Raw genomic sequence first — 12514 nt, 5'->3', positions numbered from 1 at the left:
TCTTCCTCTATCATTCTCTTGGATCAATAACTCCAAGAGAAGCTAGCTGCCAAGTAATAGCGACATTCAAGGAGCCCTATGGAGAGGCCCAGATGGTGAGGAACTAAGGCCTCCTGCCAACAGTCATGTGAGTGAGCCATCTTGGAAGTGGATCTTCCAGGTCCAGTTAAGTGTTCGGATGACTGCAGCCACAGCTGACATGTTGATTATAAATAACCTCATGAAGCCCTTCACCAGAACCACCTAGCTAAACTGCTCCCAAATTCCTGACCCTCAAAAATAGTGAGATAATAAATACTGTCATAAGCTGTTAAATTCTGGGGTAATGTGTTACACAGTGATAGGTAACTAATAGATATCCACCTATTTGCCAGTGACAAGAAGGGCAAATTATCACATGCTTAAACTGATCAATAAGTAAATGGTAATAATCAAGTGTGAGAGATAGCCTAGTTCTTGAAGCTGTTAAAAGTCAATCCTATAGGAATGCTTGGAATTATGAGGAACAATTCACCAGCAGCTGATGAGCTGATGATTCCTCTTTCTTGGCTGCTTACTCTCTGGAAGTCAGATGTTAGTCCCATATTTTTGCAGCAGTAACAGAGACTGCTCAGGGTGGCCCCAATGCATATGAGCTGTTGCTCAGAGAACAATAGTTCATAGAGTATTTACAATGAATTTTGTTTATTTAAAAAAAAAAATCTTTTCTTGTTAAAGCTAAATGTCTGGGAGGATGTGGAGGGAAGAAAGATAGTGTATACATTTAATTTCAGAAACTTACAGAAGAGAAAAACCAACCCACTGGGTCTGGAAGGGAAGTCACGTGCTAAAACCAGGTAAGAGTCTTCACATAGTTTCCAGAGCTGTACTCTCTCTAGGTTTTCCTCGTACTTCCCAGGCTGTTTCTTCTGAGTTTCCTTTGCTTATTCTTATCTTCCAAACTTCTAAGTTTGGAAGGCCCAGGCCTCCATTCTCTGAGCTCTACTATCTCCTATCTTGACTTCTTTGACCATTTTATCCAGCTTTATAATTTTAAATACAATATATAGGCCACAACTTCCAAATTTTATCTCCAGCCAAGACCTCTGCCTACTCAACATTTCCACTTGCGTAATAAGCACCTCAAACTTATTATATCCCAAACTGAATTAACTCTTAAATATTTTCCTCCAAACTTACTCCTCCTAATGTTCCCCATGTCAGCAGATGGTGGCTCCATTTTTCTTGTTTTCAGGCCAAAAACCTTGATGTCATAACTCTTCTTTCTTTTACACCCCATATCCAATCTGTCAGTAAATCCTATCATGAATATTGCCAAACTGCATCTGAAACCAAACCATTTTTCACTACTCTCACCCAAACCACTGGTATCTCTAGCTTATATGAACGCAATAGCCTCTTAAATAGTTTCTCTGCTGTGTCTTTGCCTCGCACACCTTGCAGCCCCCCATTTTATTTTCAGCACAGCAGTTAGAGCAATCATTTCAAGATATAAATGACACCTAACTCTCCACTGGAATAGAAGTTCTTATAATTGCCAACTAGGCTTCATATAATCTAATACCCACCTCCCCATTCCTACTCCCATCAACTTCTCCTACCATTCCCCTCACCTTCTCTGCCCTACATTGGTCTCTCCTTGTTTGTACATCCCTACACTTCCTTGGTGTCTATTCAGATACTTTCTCAATAAGACATTTGCTGACCATGCTCTTTCTGAAACTTCACTTCCACCATACTCCCTATCTCCCATCCCTGCTTTTCTTCCACCATAGCACTTACTACTGCTTAACATTCTGTTTATTTTTATTGTCTATCTCTCCCCATTAGCACTTAAGCTCCACAAGGGCAGTCATTCTTGACTATTTATTGACTACTGTATGCCCAACATCTGGCACATAGTAATACACAATGTCTGTTGAATAAATTAAGAGACCTCTTATGGGGCCAGGCAAACTGGCTCACACCTGTAATCCCAGCACATTGGGAGGCCAAGATGGGAATACAAGACCAGCCTGGACAACATAAGGAGACCCTATCTCTACAAAAAAATTTTAAAATTAGCTGGGCCTAATGCTGCACACCTGTGGTCCCAGATGCTTAAGAAGCTGAGATGGGAGGATCACTTGAGCCCAGGAAAAAATTAATTAATTAAGAAATGTCCCCTAGATGGGCTCTGATATGGTTTGACTGTGTCTCCACCCAAATCTCAACTTGAATTGTATCTCCCAGAATTCCTACATGCTGCGGGGAGGGACCCAGGGGGAGGTAATTGAATCATGGAGGCTGATCTTTCCCATGCTATTCTCATGATAGTGAATAAGTCTCATGAGATCTGATGGGTTTATCAGGGGTTTCTGCTTTTGCTTCTTCCTCATTTCTCTTGCCGCCACCATGTAAGAAGTCCCTTTCGCCTCCCACCATGATTCTGAGGCCTCCCCAGCCATGTGGAACTATAAGTCCAATTAAAGCTCTTTTTCTTCCCAGTCTTGGGTATGTCTTTATCAGCAGCGTGAAAAAGGACCAATACAGTAAATTGGTGCCAGGAGTGGGGCATTGCTAAAAGATACCCAAAAATGTAGAAGTGACTTTGGAACTGGGTAACAGTCAGAAGTTATAACAGTTTGAAGGGCTCAGAAGAAGACAGGAAAATGTGGGAAAGTCTGGAACTTCCTAGAGACTTGCTCAATGGTTTTGCCCAAAATGCTAATAGTGATGTGGACAATAAGGTCCAGGCTGAGGTGGTCTCAGAATGGAGATAAGGAACTTGTTGGGAACTGGAGCAAAGGTGACTCTTGGTATGTTTTAGCAAAGAGACTGGCAGCATTTTGTCCCTGCCCTACAGATTTGTGGAACTTTGAACTTGAGAGAGATAATTTAGGATATCTGGTAGAAGAAATTTCTAGCAGCAAAGCATTCAAGAGGTAACTTGGGTGCTGTCAACCAGTTTTATAAGGGAAGCAGAGCATAAAAATTTGGAAAATTTGCTCCCTGTGTGATAGAAAAGAAAAACCCATTTTTTAAGGGGAAATTGAAGCCAGCTGCAGAAATCTGCATAAGTAGCAAGGTGCCTAATGTTAATACCCAGGACCACAGGGAAAATGTCTCCAGGCCCTGTCAGAGACCTTCACGGCAGCCCCTCCCATCACAGGTCCAGAGGCCCAGGAGGAAAAAGTGGTTTCATGGGCTGGGCCCAGGGTCCCCGTGTTGTATGCAGCCTAGGGACTTGGTGCCCTGTGTCCCAGTTGCTCCAGCCATGGCTGAAAGGGGCCAACATAGAGCTTGGGTTGTGGCTTCAGAGGGTGCAAGCCCAAAGCCTTGGCAGCTTCCCTGTGGTGTTGAGCCTGCGAGTGCACTGAAGACAAGAATTGAGGTTTAGGAACCTCCACCTAGATTTCAGAAGATGTATGGAAACACCTGGATGCCCAGGCAAAAGTTTGCTGCAGGGGCGGGGCCCTCATGGAGAACCTCTGCTAGGGCAGTGCAGAAGGAAAATGTGGGGTGGGAGTCCCCACACAGAGTCCCTACTAGGGAATCGCATAGTGGAGCTGTGAGAAGAGGGCCACCATCTTCCAGATCCCAGAATGGTAGACCCACCGACAGCTTGCACCATGAGCCTAGAAAAGCCATAGACACTCAACACCAGACAGTGAAAAGCAGCAAGGAGGGAGGTTGTATCCTGCAAAGTCACAGGGGTAGAGCTGCCCAAGACCACGGGAACCCAGCTTTTGCATCAGCATGACCTGGATGTGAGACTTGGACTCAAAGATGATTTTGGAGCTTCAAAATTTGACTGCCCCGCTGGATTTCGGACATGCATGGAGCCTGTAACCCCTTTATTTTAGCCAATTTCTCCCATTTGGAATGGCTGTATTTACCAAATACCTGTACCTCCACTGTATCTAGGAAGTAACTAGCTTGCTTTTGATTTTATAGGCTCACAGGCAGAAGGGACTTGCCTTATCTCAGATGAGACTTTGGACTTTGGACCTTTCGGTTAATACCTAAATGAATTAAGACTTGGGGAGACTGCTGGGAATGTATGACTGGTTTTGAAATGTGCGGACATGAGATTTGGAGGGGCCAGGGGCTGAATGACATGGTTAGGCTGCCGCCATGTTACAAGTGCCTTTAGCCTCCCACCATGATTCTGAGGCCTTCTCAGTCATGTGGAACTGTTAAGTCCAAATATACCTCTTTTTCTTCCCAGTCTCAGGTATGTCTTTATCAGTCTTGTGAAAACAGACTAATATAGGCCCCAATCAAATGTATCTTGAAAAATATATACAATCTATTAAGATAAAAAATATTATAAAATATGTGTAGTATAATCAATTCAATTTCAATTATATAGATGTAATTATATATATATATTTAAAAAGGTCTATAAGATTATACATCAAGGCGTTACTATGGCTATTTCTGGATAAGGTTGTCTTTTTATTCCGTACCCAAAAAAAAATTTTTTTTAATAAGGAAAAAAAAAGTTAACCAAAAAAAGTCAGTTCTCAAAATCTGAGATGTGATCAGTGGTCAGAAAACCATGGTCTAAGAATCTAGGGTTAACTTCAGAAGCACATATTCTCTAGGTAGGAAATCTTAAAATATATTCTTTACACAGCCATAAAAAAGAACAAAATCACGTACTTTGCAGCAACATGGATATAGTTGGAGGTCATTAGCCTAATAAGCAAGTTAATGCAGAAAACAGAAATACCACATGTTCTCACTTATACATGGGAACTAAACATTGGTTACACAGGGACACAAAGTAAGGAATAATAAACACTGGGGATCACAAAACAGGAGAGGGAGGGAGAAGGGCAAAGGTTGAGAAACTACCTATAGGTACTATGTTCACTGCTTAGGTTATGGGATCATTATAAGCCCAAACCCCAGCATCACACAATATACCTGTGTAATAAACCTGCTGTTCTGTGAGTTACCAGGAGAGCAAATTTTAAAAAATTTAAAAATTAAAACCAAATCTGTACATGTACCCCCTGAATCGAAAATAAAAATAATAAATTTTAAAAAGAACATATTATTTAGGTGGGACAGCTTCTTAGAAGTAATGTACCCTACAAAGCAAATCGGAAACAGCTTACTGCTAACTAAAATCAAAGAGGCTTCCTTTATATAGCCAGGAAGGAGACTAAACCACCAGGCTAAAATGCAACAAAGAACCAAAAGAGTAAAGCACAACAAAATAAAAATGGGGCTGGGTGCAGTGGCTTATGCCTGTAATCCCAACACCTTGGGAGGCTGAAGCAGGAGGATCACTTGAGGTCAGGAGTTCGAGACCAGCCTGGCCAACATGGCAAAACCCTGTCTTTACTAAAAATACAAAAAAATTAGCCAGGCATTGTGGCTCATGTCTGTAGTCCCAGCACTCAGGAGGCTGAGGCAGGAGAATTGCTTGAATCTGGGAGGCAGAGGTTACAGTGAGCAGAGATCACACCACTGCACTGCAACCTGGGAGACAGAGTGAGACTCCCTCCCAAAAAAACAAAACAAGACAAAACAAAAACAACAAAATAAAATAAAGATGGGTTTCAATGTAATAAGTGCAGACTAGTGGGTGGTAATCTCTATTACTTGTCTGGAAAATATGAATGTGCTGGTGTTGACCTAACACAAAGCAAAAAAACCTAACAAGCATTAACATTTTACCGTCCTAAAAAATTATTTGAAGTGAAATATGAGTAATTCCTTAGCATTTATCACAACCTGAATGGAATTTCTCTTAAAGATCATGCAATTTCCTTGCTGATTCTATATGTACCAAACCACCATCTGATTGCTTTTGATTTCTTGATATCTGAGAAATTCACAGACAACAGTATGCTAACAAATAAATGAGTTTTGGAGTCACTGAAACAGAATACCCTCAGTTATAAATGTATAAATTAATCTTCTGACACAGGTCAGATGCACTTAAAGTCAGATAAGATGAGCTAGTCTATGCAAGACCTAATTAACTATCATTCAAAAGCTGCAATTAGAGGATAAAGCACATACTTTAGGGACACTGAATAAATATTTGCAGAATGAATGAACAATGTGAGATTTCCCTGTCTTTGTGTTAGTAAAAAACTTTTACTCATGCCAATGAAAAAGTCAAAGAAAATGGATCTCATTTCAGGGAAACTTATTAAGTTGGTGTGAGGAACACACTAATAATCCCACAAAGGCTAATCTCTGACACCTGATTTCTTAAATACAAAGTACTTTTTTTCTTGAAATGGAGTCTTGCTCTGTTGCCCAGGCTAGAGTACAGTGGTGCGATCTTAGCTCATTGCAAGTGATTCTCCTGCCTCAGCCTCCTGGGTAGCTGGGATAACAGGCAACCACCACCATGCCTCGTTAATTTTTGGATTTTTAGTAGAGATGGGATTTCATCATGTTGGTCAGGCTGGTCTGGAACTCCTGACCTCAAGTGATCCACCCACCTCAGCCTCCCAAAGTGCTGGGAATACAGGTGTGAGCCACCGCAGCCGGCCATTAAATACTAAGTACTCTGTTTACAGTGAAACCAGTAAAATGAACAGGAAATTGAGATGTAGCCCATGGAAACCATAAATGGAATGCCCATATGTTCCTTCTCAAAGCAAGAGGACAAAACTGTTATCAGGAAGAAGCCATGCTAAAGTTTAATCAATTTTTTAAAATTTGTAAAACATGAAATTGTACTTTCAAAACATACAGTGACATCATAATGACAATTACTGTAAAGTAACAACCATATGGAACAATCTGGGCAGGCCTGCTAAGTAGGTATAGTAATAGGCCCCAAAGATATACTGTGTTTATTTATACTTCTATGAAAGAAAAGAGAAAAGAAACTGAATTAAAACCTTTCAAGTTCTATTTACTGATATACTGGTGCCTTGGAAGGAAAGTTTCTGAGAAAATTAGGGAAATGCTTAATTCTTTGGTTAAAAAATAAGTGAGAAGGCTACTTAATTTTAAATTTTTGACTTATACTAAACAGTTATACTAAAATTTTTCAGTACAAGTAAACAGTTAAAAATCTCACCAAATACAAACACTTCCATTTTTGCACTATCCTGGCTCCAATATTTAACTGCCTTTATACTCTTAGACAATTTACCTAAACGCTCTGTGCCTCAGTTTCTCTGGGAAAATGGAGATATTCACAATACCTTCTTCACAGAGTTATAGTGAGGATTAAACAAATGAATACCTGTAAAGCATTTAGACTAGTTTCTGGCACATACTCTTAGCTATTATTACTACTAATTTATATTTTTTTGTACTTTTTAGAGACATAATTGCAATTATCCACTTATTCAAAACAAACACATTTAGTAGCCACTATAAAACCGATACTGTGCTAGAAGCTGAGAATACAGAGATAAATAAAACATTACCGTACACTATTAACCCCAGAAGTAACTGAAAAGACTGTAACAGATCTAGTTCTCAAAAGATACCAGGTCCAGATGGAATTACAGGTAACTTGTATTAAACCTTTAAATAATAGGTAATTCCTGTGTTATTTAAAGTATTTCCAAGCATAAGATTACAGCAAATTTTCCCAGTTCCTTTTATGCAACTAATATAATCCTGACACCAAAACTTGATAAAGAGACTCACCCTCTTTTGAATAAATGTAAAAATCCTTTAAAAAAAAAAAAAAAAGATAAGGAACAAATCAACTCCAATAATGTATTAAGAGACTCCAGCCTGAGCAACCTAGTCTCTACCAAAAATTGAAAAATTAGCCAGGTGTAGTAGTACATGCCTGTAGTCCTACCTAGTTCGTAGGCTGAAGTGGGAGGATTGCTTGAGCCCACCGAGTTTGAAGTTGTAGTGAAACATGATCTTGCTACTGCATTCTAGCCTGGGCAACAAAGTGAGACCCTATTTCCCCAACCTCCAACCCCTAAAAAAGAGAGATTAGTGCTCCTTGACAAAGCAGCTTGAATAGAAACACTAGAAAACATTAGAAAACATACTTAATAAAATGCATTAACTGTTTAAGGGAGAAAAACTCTAAGGTCATTTTGATAGGACTGCAAAGGGCATGTGACAAAATCATTCATCATTCTTAATTAAAAGCCCCTAATAAATTATGAATAAAATTAAACTTTCTTAGTGTGATAATGCATATACTAGGAACCAAAAGCAAACATGTTTAACAAAGAAACACTAATTCATTCTCACTGAAGTCAGGAAAAACACAATGATGCCTATATTAAACAACTTTGTTTTGGTAGTATAGTCAATATAACAGATAAGAAAAATAACAGGCATAAACATTGGAAAGAGAAACACAATCAATATTTGAGGATGATATGAGTGCTAACTAGAAAACTAAAGAGAATAAAATGAAAAACTATTACAATTAATAAAAGAATTCAATTAAGTAACAAGATGAAGGGTAACAAAAAGTTTGCCAGCAATAATCAGTTAAAAAGTTAAATCGGCCGGGCACGGTGGCTCAAGCCTGTAATCCCAGCACTTTGGGAGGCCGAGATGGGCAGATCACGAGGTCAGGAGATCAAGACCATCCTGGCTATCACAGTGAAACCCCGTCTCTACTAAAAAATACGAGAAACTAGCCAGACGAGGTGGTGGGCATCTGTAGTCCCAGCTACTCGGCAGGCTGAGGCAGGAAAATGGCATAAACCCAGGAGGCGGAGCTTGCAGTGAGCTGAGATCCGGCCACTGCACTCCAGCCTGGGCGACAGAGCAAGACTCCGTCTCAAAAATAAATAAATTAATTAAATACATAACTAAATAAATAAAAAGTTAAATCAAACTATGAAACTTGACTGAATGATGAAAAATGCCCTGTATCTTCTACTCAATTGGCTGTGAACCTAAAACTGCTCTAAAAAAGTCTATTTTTAAAAAGAAAGAAGAAAGGGAGAAGAAGGAAGAAGGAAAAAGAAGGAAGAGGAAGAAAAGAGAAGGAAGAAGATGATGGAAGAGGGAAGGAGAAAGAAGAAAAGGGAGGAAGAAAAAGGAAGGAGGAAAAAGAAAGGAAGGAGGAGGAAGAAGGAAGAGGAAGAAGAATGAGGAAGAATGAGAGAGGAAGGAGGAAGAAGGATGCAGGAGGAAGGAGGAGGAGAAAGGAAGAAGAAGAAGGAAGAAGGAAGAGGAAGACAGAGGAAGAAGAAAAAAGAACCAAATAAACTGAGACCATGAGCCATAGGTCTGAGAAGTTTCAGTATTACTAAAACGTACCGGCTAGGCACAGTGGCTCACGCCTGTAAACCCAGCACTTTGGGAGGCCGAGGCAGGCAGATCACCTGAGGTCAAGAGTTCGAGATCAGTCTGGTCAACAAGGTGAAACCCTGTCTCTATCAAAAATACAAAAATTAGCCAGGTGTAGTGGCAGACGCCTGTAATCCCAGCTACCTGGGAGGCTGAGGCAGGAAGAAATGCTTGAATTGGGAGGCAGAGGTTGCACTGAGCCGAGATCACACCACTGCACTCCAGCCTGGGCAACAGAGCGAGACTTTGTCTCAAAAAAACAAAAAAGCCTTTCCTGTCCCGGCCTGCGTGGTGTGGGCTTGTGGGTCTTTGAGACCTGAAAATTGAGAGCGTTTTCGCACCCCAGGGGCTGCTTCTGGTGGTTCTGCGGCCATCACCATGCCACAGACCAAATATATTGAATTACATCGTAAACGCTATGGATACGGTTTGGATTACCATGAGAAAAAGAGAAAGGAGGAAAGTCGAGAGGCTCATGAACGTTCAAAGAAGGCAAAGAAAATGACTGGTCTGAAGGCTAAGCTTTACCATAAACAGCGCCATGCTGAAAAAATACAAATGAAAAAGACTATCAAGATGCATGAAAAGAGAAACACCAAACAAAAGAATGATGAAAAGACTCCACAGGGAGCAGTACCTGCCTATCTGCTGGACAGAGAGGGACAATCTCAAGCTAAAGTACTTTCCAATATGATTAAACAGAAACGAAAAGAGAAGGCGGGAAATTGGGAAGTCCCTCTGCCTAAAGTATGTGCCCAGGGAAAAACAGAAGTATTAAAAGTTATTCGAACAGGAAAGAGAAAGAAGAAAGCATGGAAGAGGATGGTTACTAAAGTGTGCTTTGTTGGAGATGGCTTTACAAGAAAACCACCTAAATATGAAAGATTTATCAGGCCAATGGGCTTGCGTTTCAAGAAAGCCCATGTAACACATCCTGAACTGAAAGCCACCTTTTGCCTACCAATATTTGGTGTAAAGAAGAATCCCTCATCCCCACTGTATACAACTTTGGGTGTTATTACCAAAGGTACTGTCATTGAGGTAAATGTGAGTGAATTGGGCCTTGTGACACAAGGAGGCAAAGTTATTTGGGGAAAATATGACCAGGTTACCAACAATCCTGAAAATGATGGATGTATAAATGCAGTCTTACTGGTTTGACAGCAATTTCATATATAATTATTGAGGACTACACACCAATTGAAAAAACTGCCATTACTGTGATGTTTCTGAATACTACCAAACAGCCATACATGTCTGCAATGAAGAGATTTATTAAATTGTAAACATTAAAAAGGTCCTGTTTTTAAAAAAGAAAAAGAAAAAGAAAAAGAAAAGAAAAAAAAAACTATAAGTACCAACTGTCCCCAAATTAATATATAAATTCAATGCACTTCCAATCAAAATCCTAATGGGATGGGAAAAGGGGCAGAGATTGAAAAACTGCATCTAAAATCCATTTGGAAGGGTAAACACAAGCAAAGCATTAATAAACTTGCAAACAAACTAAGAACTTTTTTTTTTTTTAAGAAAAGAACAATAATGAGATGGACCTTCCCTACCAGTTTTCAGATCACAGTATAAAATTGTAGTGCGTACACCAGAATGGTACATGAATAGAATACAAAAATAAAGATCTACAGCACATAACAGAGAATCCAGAAAGAGAAAGGTAAGTATGAAAATGTATACATAATAAAGGTGACATTTCAAATCAGATATGCTATATATTATGCTGTAAATAACTGGATACGCATATGGGGGGATTAGATCTTTAACTCAAAAATACATAAAAATACTCCCCACCCACCAAAGATTTGGGCATAACGCCCAATCAGGGCCAGAAACCTTCCACAAAAGTCGATGGATGGGCACGCCTGTAATCTCAGTACTTTGGGAGGCCATGGGTGGATCACTTGAGGTCAGGAGTTCAAGACCAGCCTGGCCAACATGGTGAAACTCTCTCTCTCTTAAAAATACAAAAAAAAATAGCTAGGCATGGTGGCGTGAGACTCTAATTCCAGCTACTCAGGAGGGTGAGGCACAAGAATTGCTTGGATCTGGGAGGCAGAGGTTGCAGTAAGCTGAGGCCACACCACTGCACTTCAGCCTGGGCAACAGAGCAAGGCTGTCTCAAAAAAAAAGAAAAAAAAATTGACAGATGGACATATCCTCTGGATGAAGACAGCCATCATAACACAGGAAAGCAGATTTGAGAGAGAAAGAATGATAGACAGATGAACATAACATATTGACTGACCATCTAGATCCATCTATAGACTTCTAATTTACATCAGTGCTTCTCAATGTTACTCCTAGGAAGTGATTTAGAAATCCAAGGGAGCAGTTTTGCTAGTCACAATAAATGGTAGGTACCATTCACATTTACTAAGCAGGAAAAATGAGTGCTAGCTACCCTGCAATAAACGGGGGGACAGCCAGGCCCAACAAAGAACTGTCCGCCAACCTGCATATTCTGAACATTCTGCCTGGACATTCATTTGGTGACAAACTACCTATATAATTAACTGAAACTAAATCCAGCTCCATTCTACACATAAACACAAATTATTTTCCATTTGGTTTTAATACATACTGAATCTTCCAGGCATGTAACTATTGTGAAAAATGAGGGACGTTTATGCTTCCCCACAAACCCCAGAAACTTCCTAAGAGTTCTTCACCATTTTGAAAAGTCATAACATTGTACCAACAATGCTTGTGGCAGATGAACTGTAAAATATAATCCTCTTGTACTGTTTGCATTTGTAGCTATCATCTTAATGATTCTATATACAGAAGTAAGCACCTAACTTTTCATTTTGTCTCCCATAATAGTTATGGCTAGGGATTTACACATTAAAACACATATATTCATATATTATTTTTATTTCTCCTTTATATTAATTGGAGAACTGTGTGTGTGTATATATATATGCATATGTGTTTTTATTATGTTTTATAGCTTATATTATCAATGAGTTTCTAATCAGAATAGTAGAGGGCATTACAAGACAATTGTTATAATAGGGAGATGTTGGGTCTGATATAGCTAACAACCATTTGAGTTATGTGAACCAACACATTCTAGTTTTTTGGGTTTTTTTGAGACAGAGTTGTGCTCTGTCACCCAGGTTGGAACAATCTCGGCTTACTACAACCTCCACCTCCCAGGTTCAAGCGATTCTCCTGCCTTAGCTTCCCAAGTAGCTGGGATTGCAGGCATGTGCCACCATGCCCAGCTAAATTTTTTTAATTTTTAGTAGAG

At 39.7% G+C, this 12514-nt stretch overlaps 1 protein-coding gene and 1 pseudogene across 2 annotated transcripts in view; one reads left to right on the top strand and one right to left on the bottom strand.

Moving 5' to 3' along the window:
- The window catches only part of RNF115 (ring finger protein 115), an 81355-nt gene that overhangs the window by 11803 nt on the left and 57038 nt on the right, over positions 1-12514 (bottom strand). The gene's annotated exons all lie outside the window — the stretch shown is intronic.
- On the top strand, positions 9610-10534 carry LOC103224065 (ribosome biogenesis protein NSA2 homolog pseudogene; annotated as a pseudogene).

This window comes from Chlorocebus sabaeus, chromosome 20 (assembly GCF_047675955.1).
Source record: "Chlorocebus sabaeus isolate Y175 chromosome 20, mChlSab1.0.hap1, whole genome shotgun sequence".
Lineage (NCBI taxonomy): Eukaryota > Metazoa > Chordata > Mammalia > Primates > Cercopithecidae > Chlorocebus > Chlorocebus sabaeus.
The sequence above is the reverse complement of the archived record's forward strand: the minus strand, read 5'-3'. Positions and strand labels throughout refer to the sequence as shown.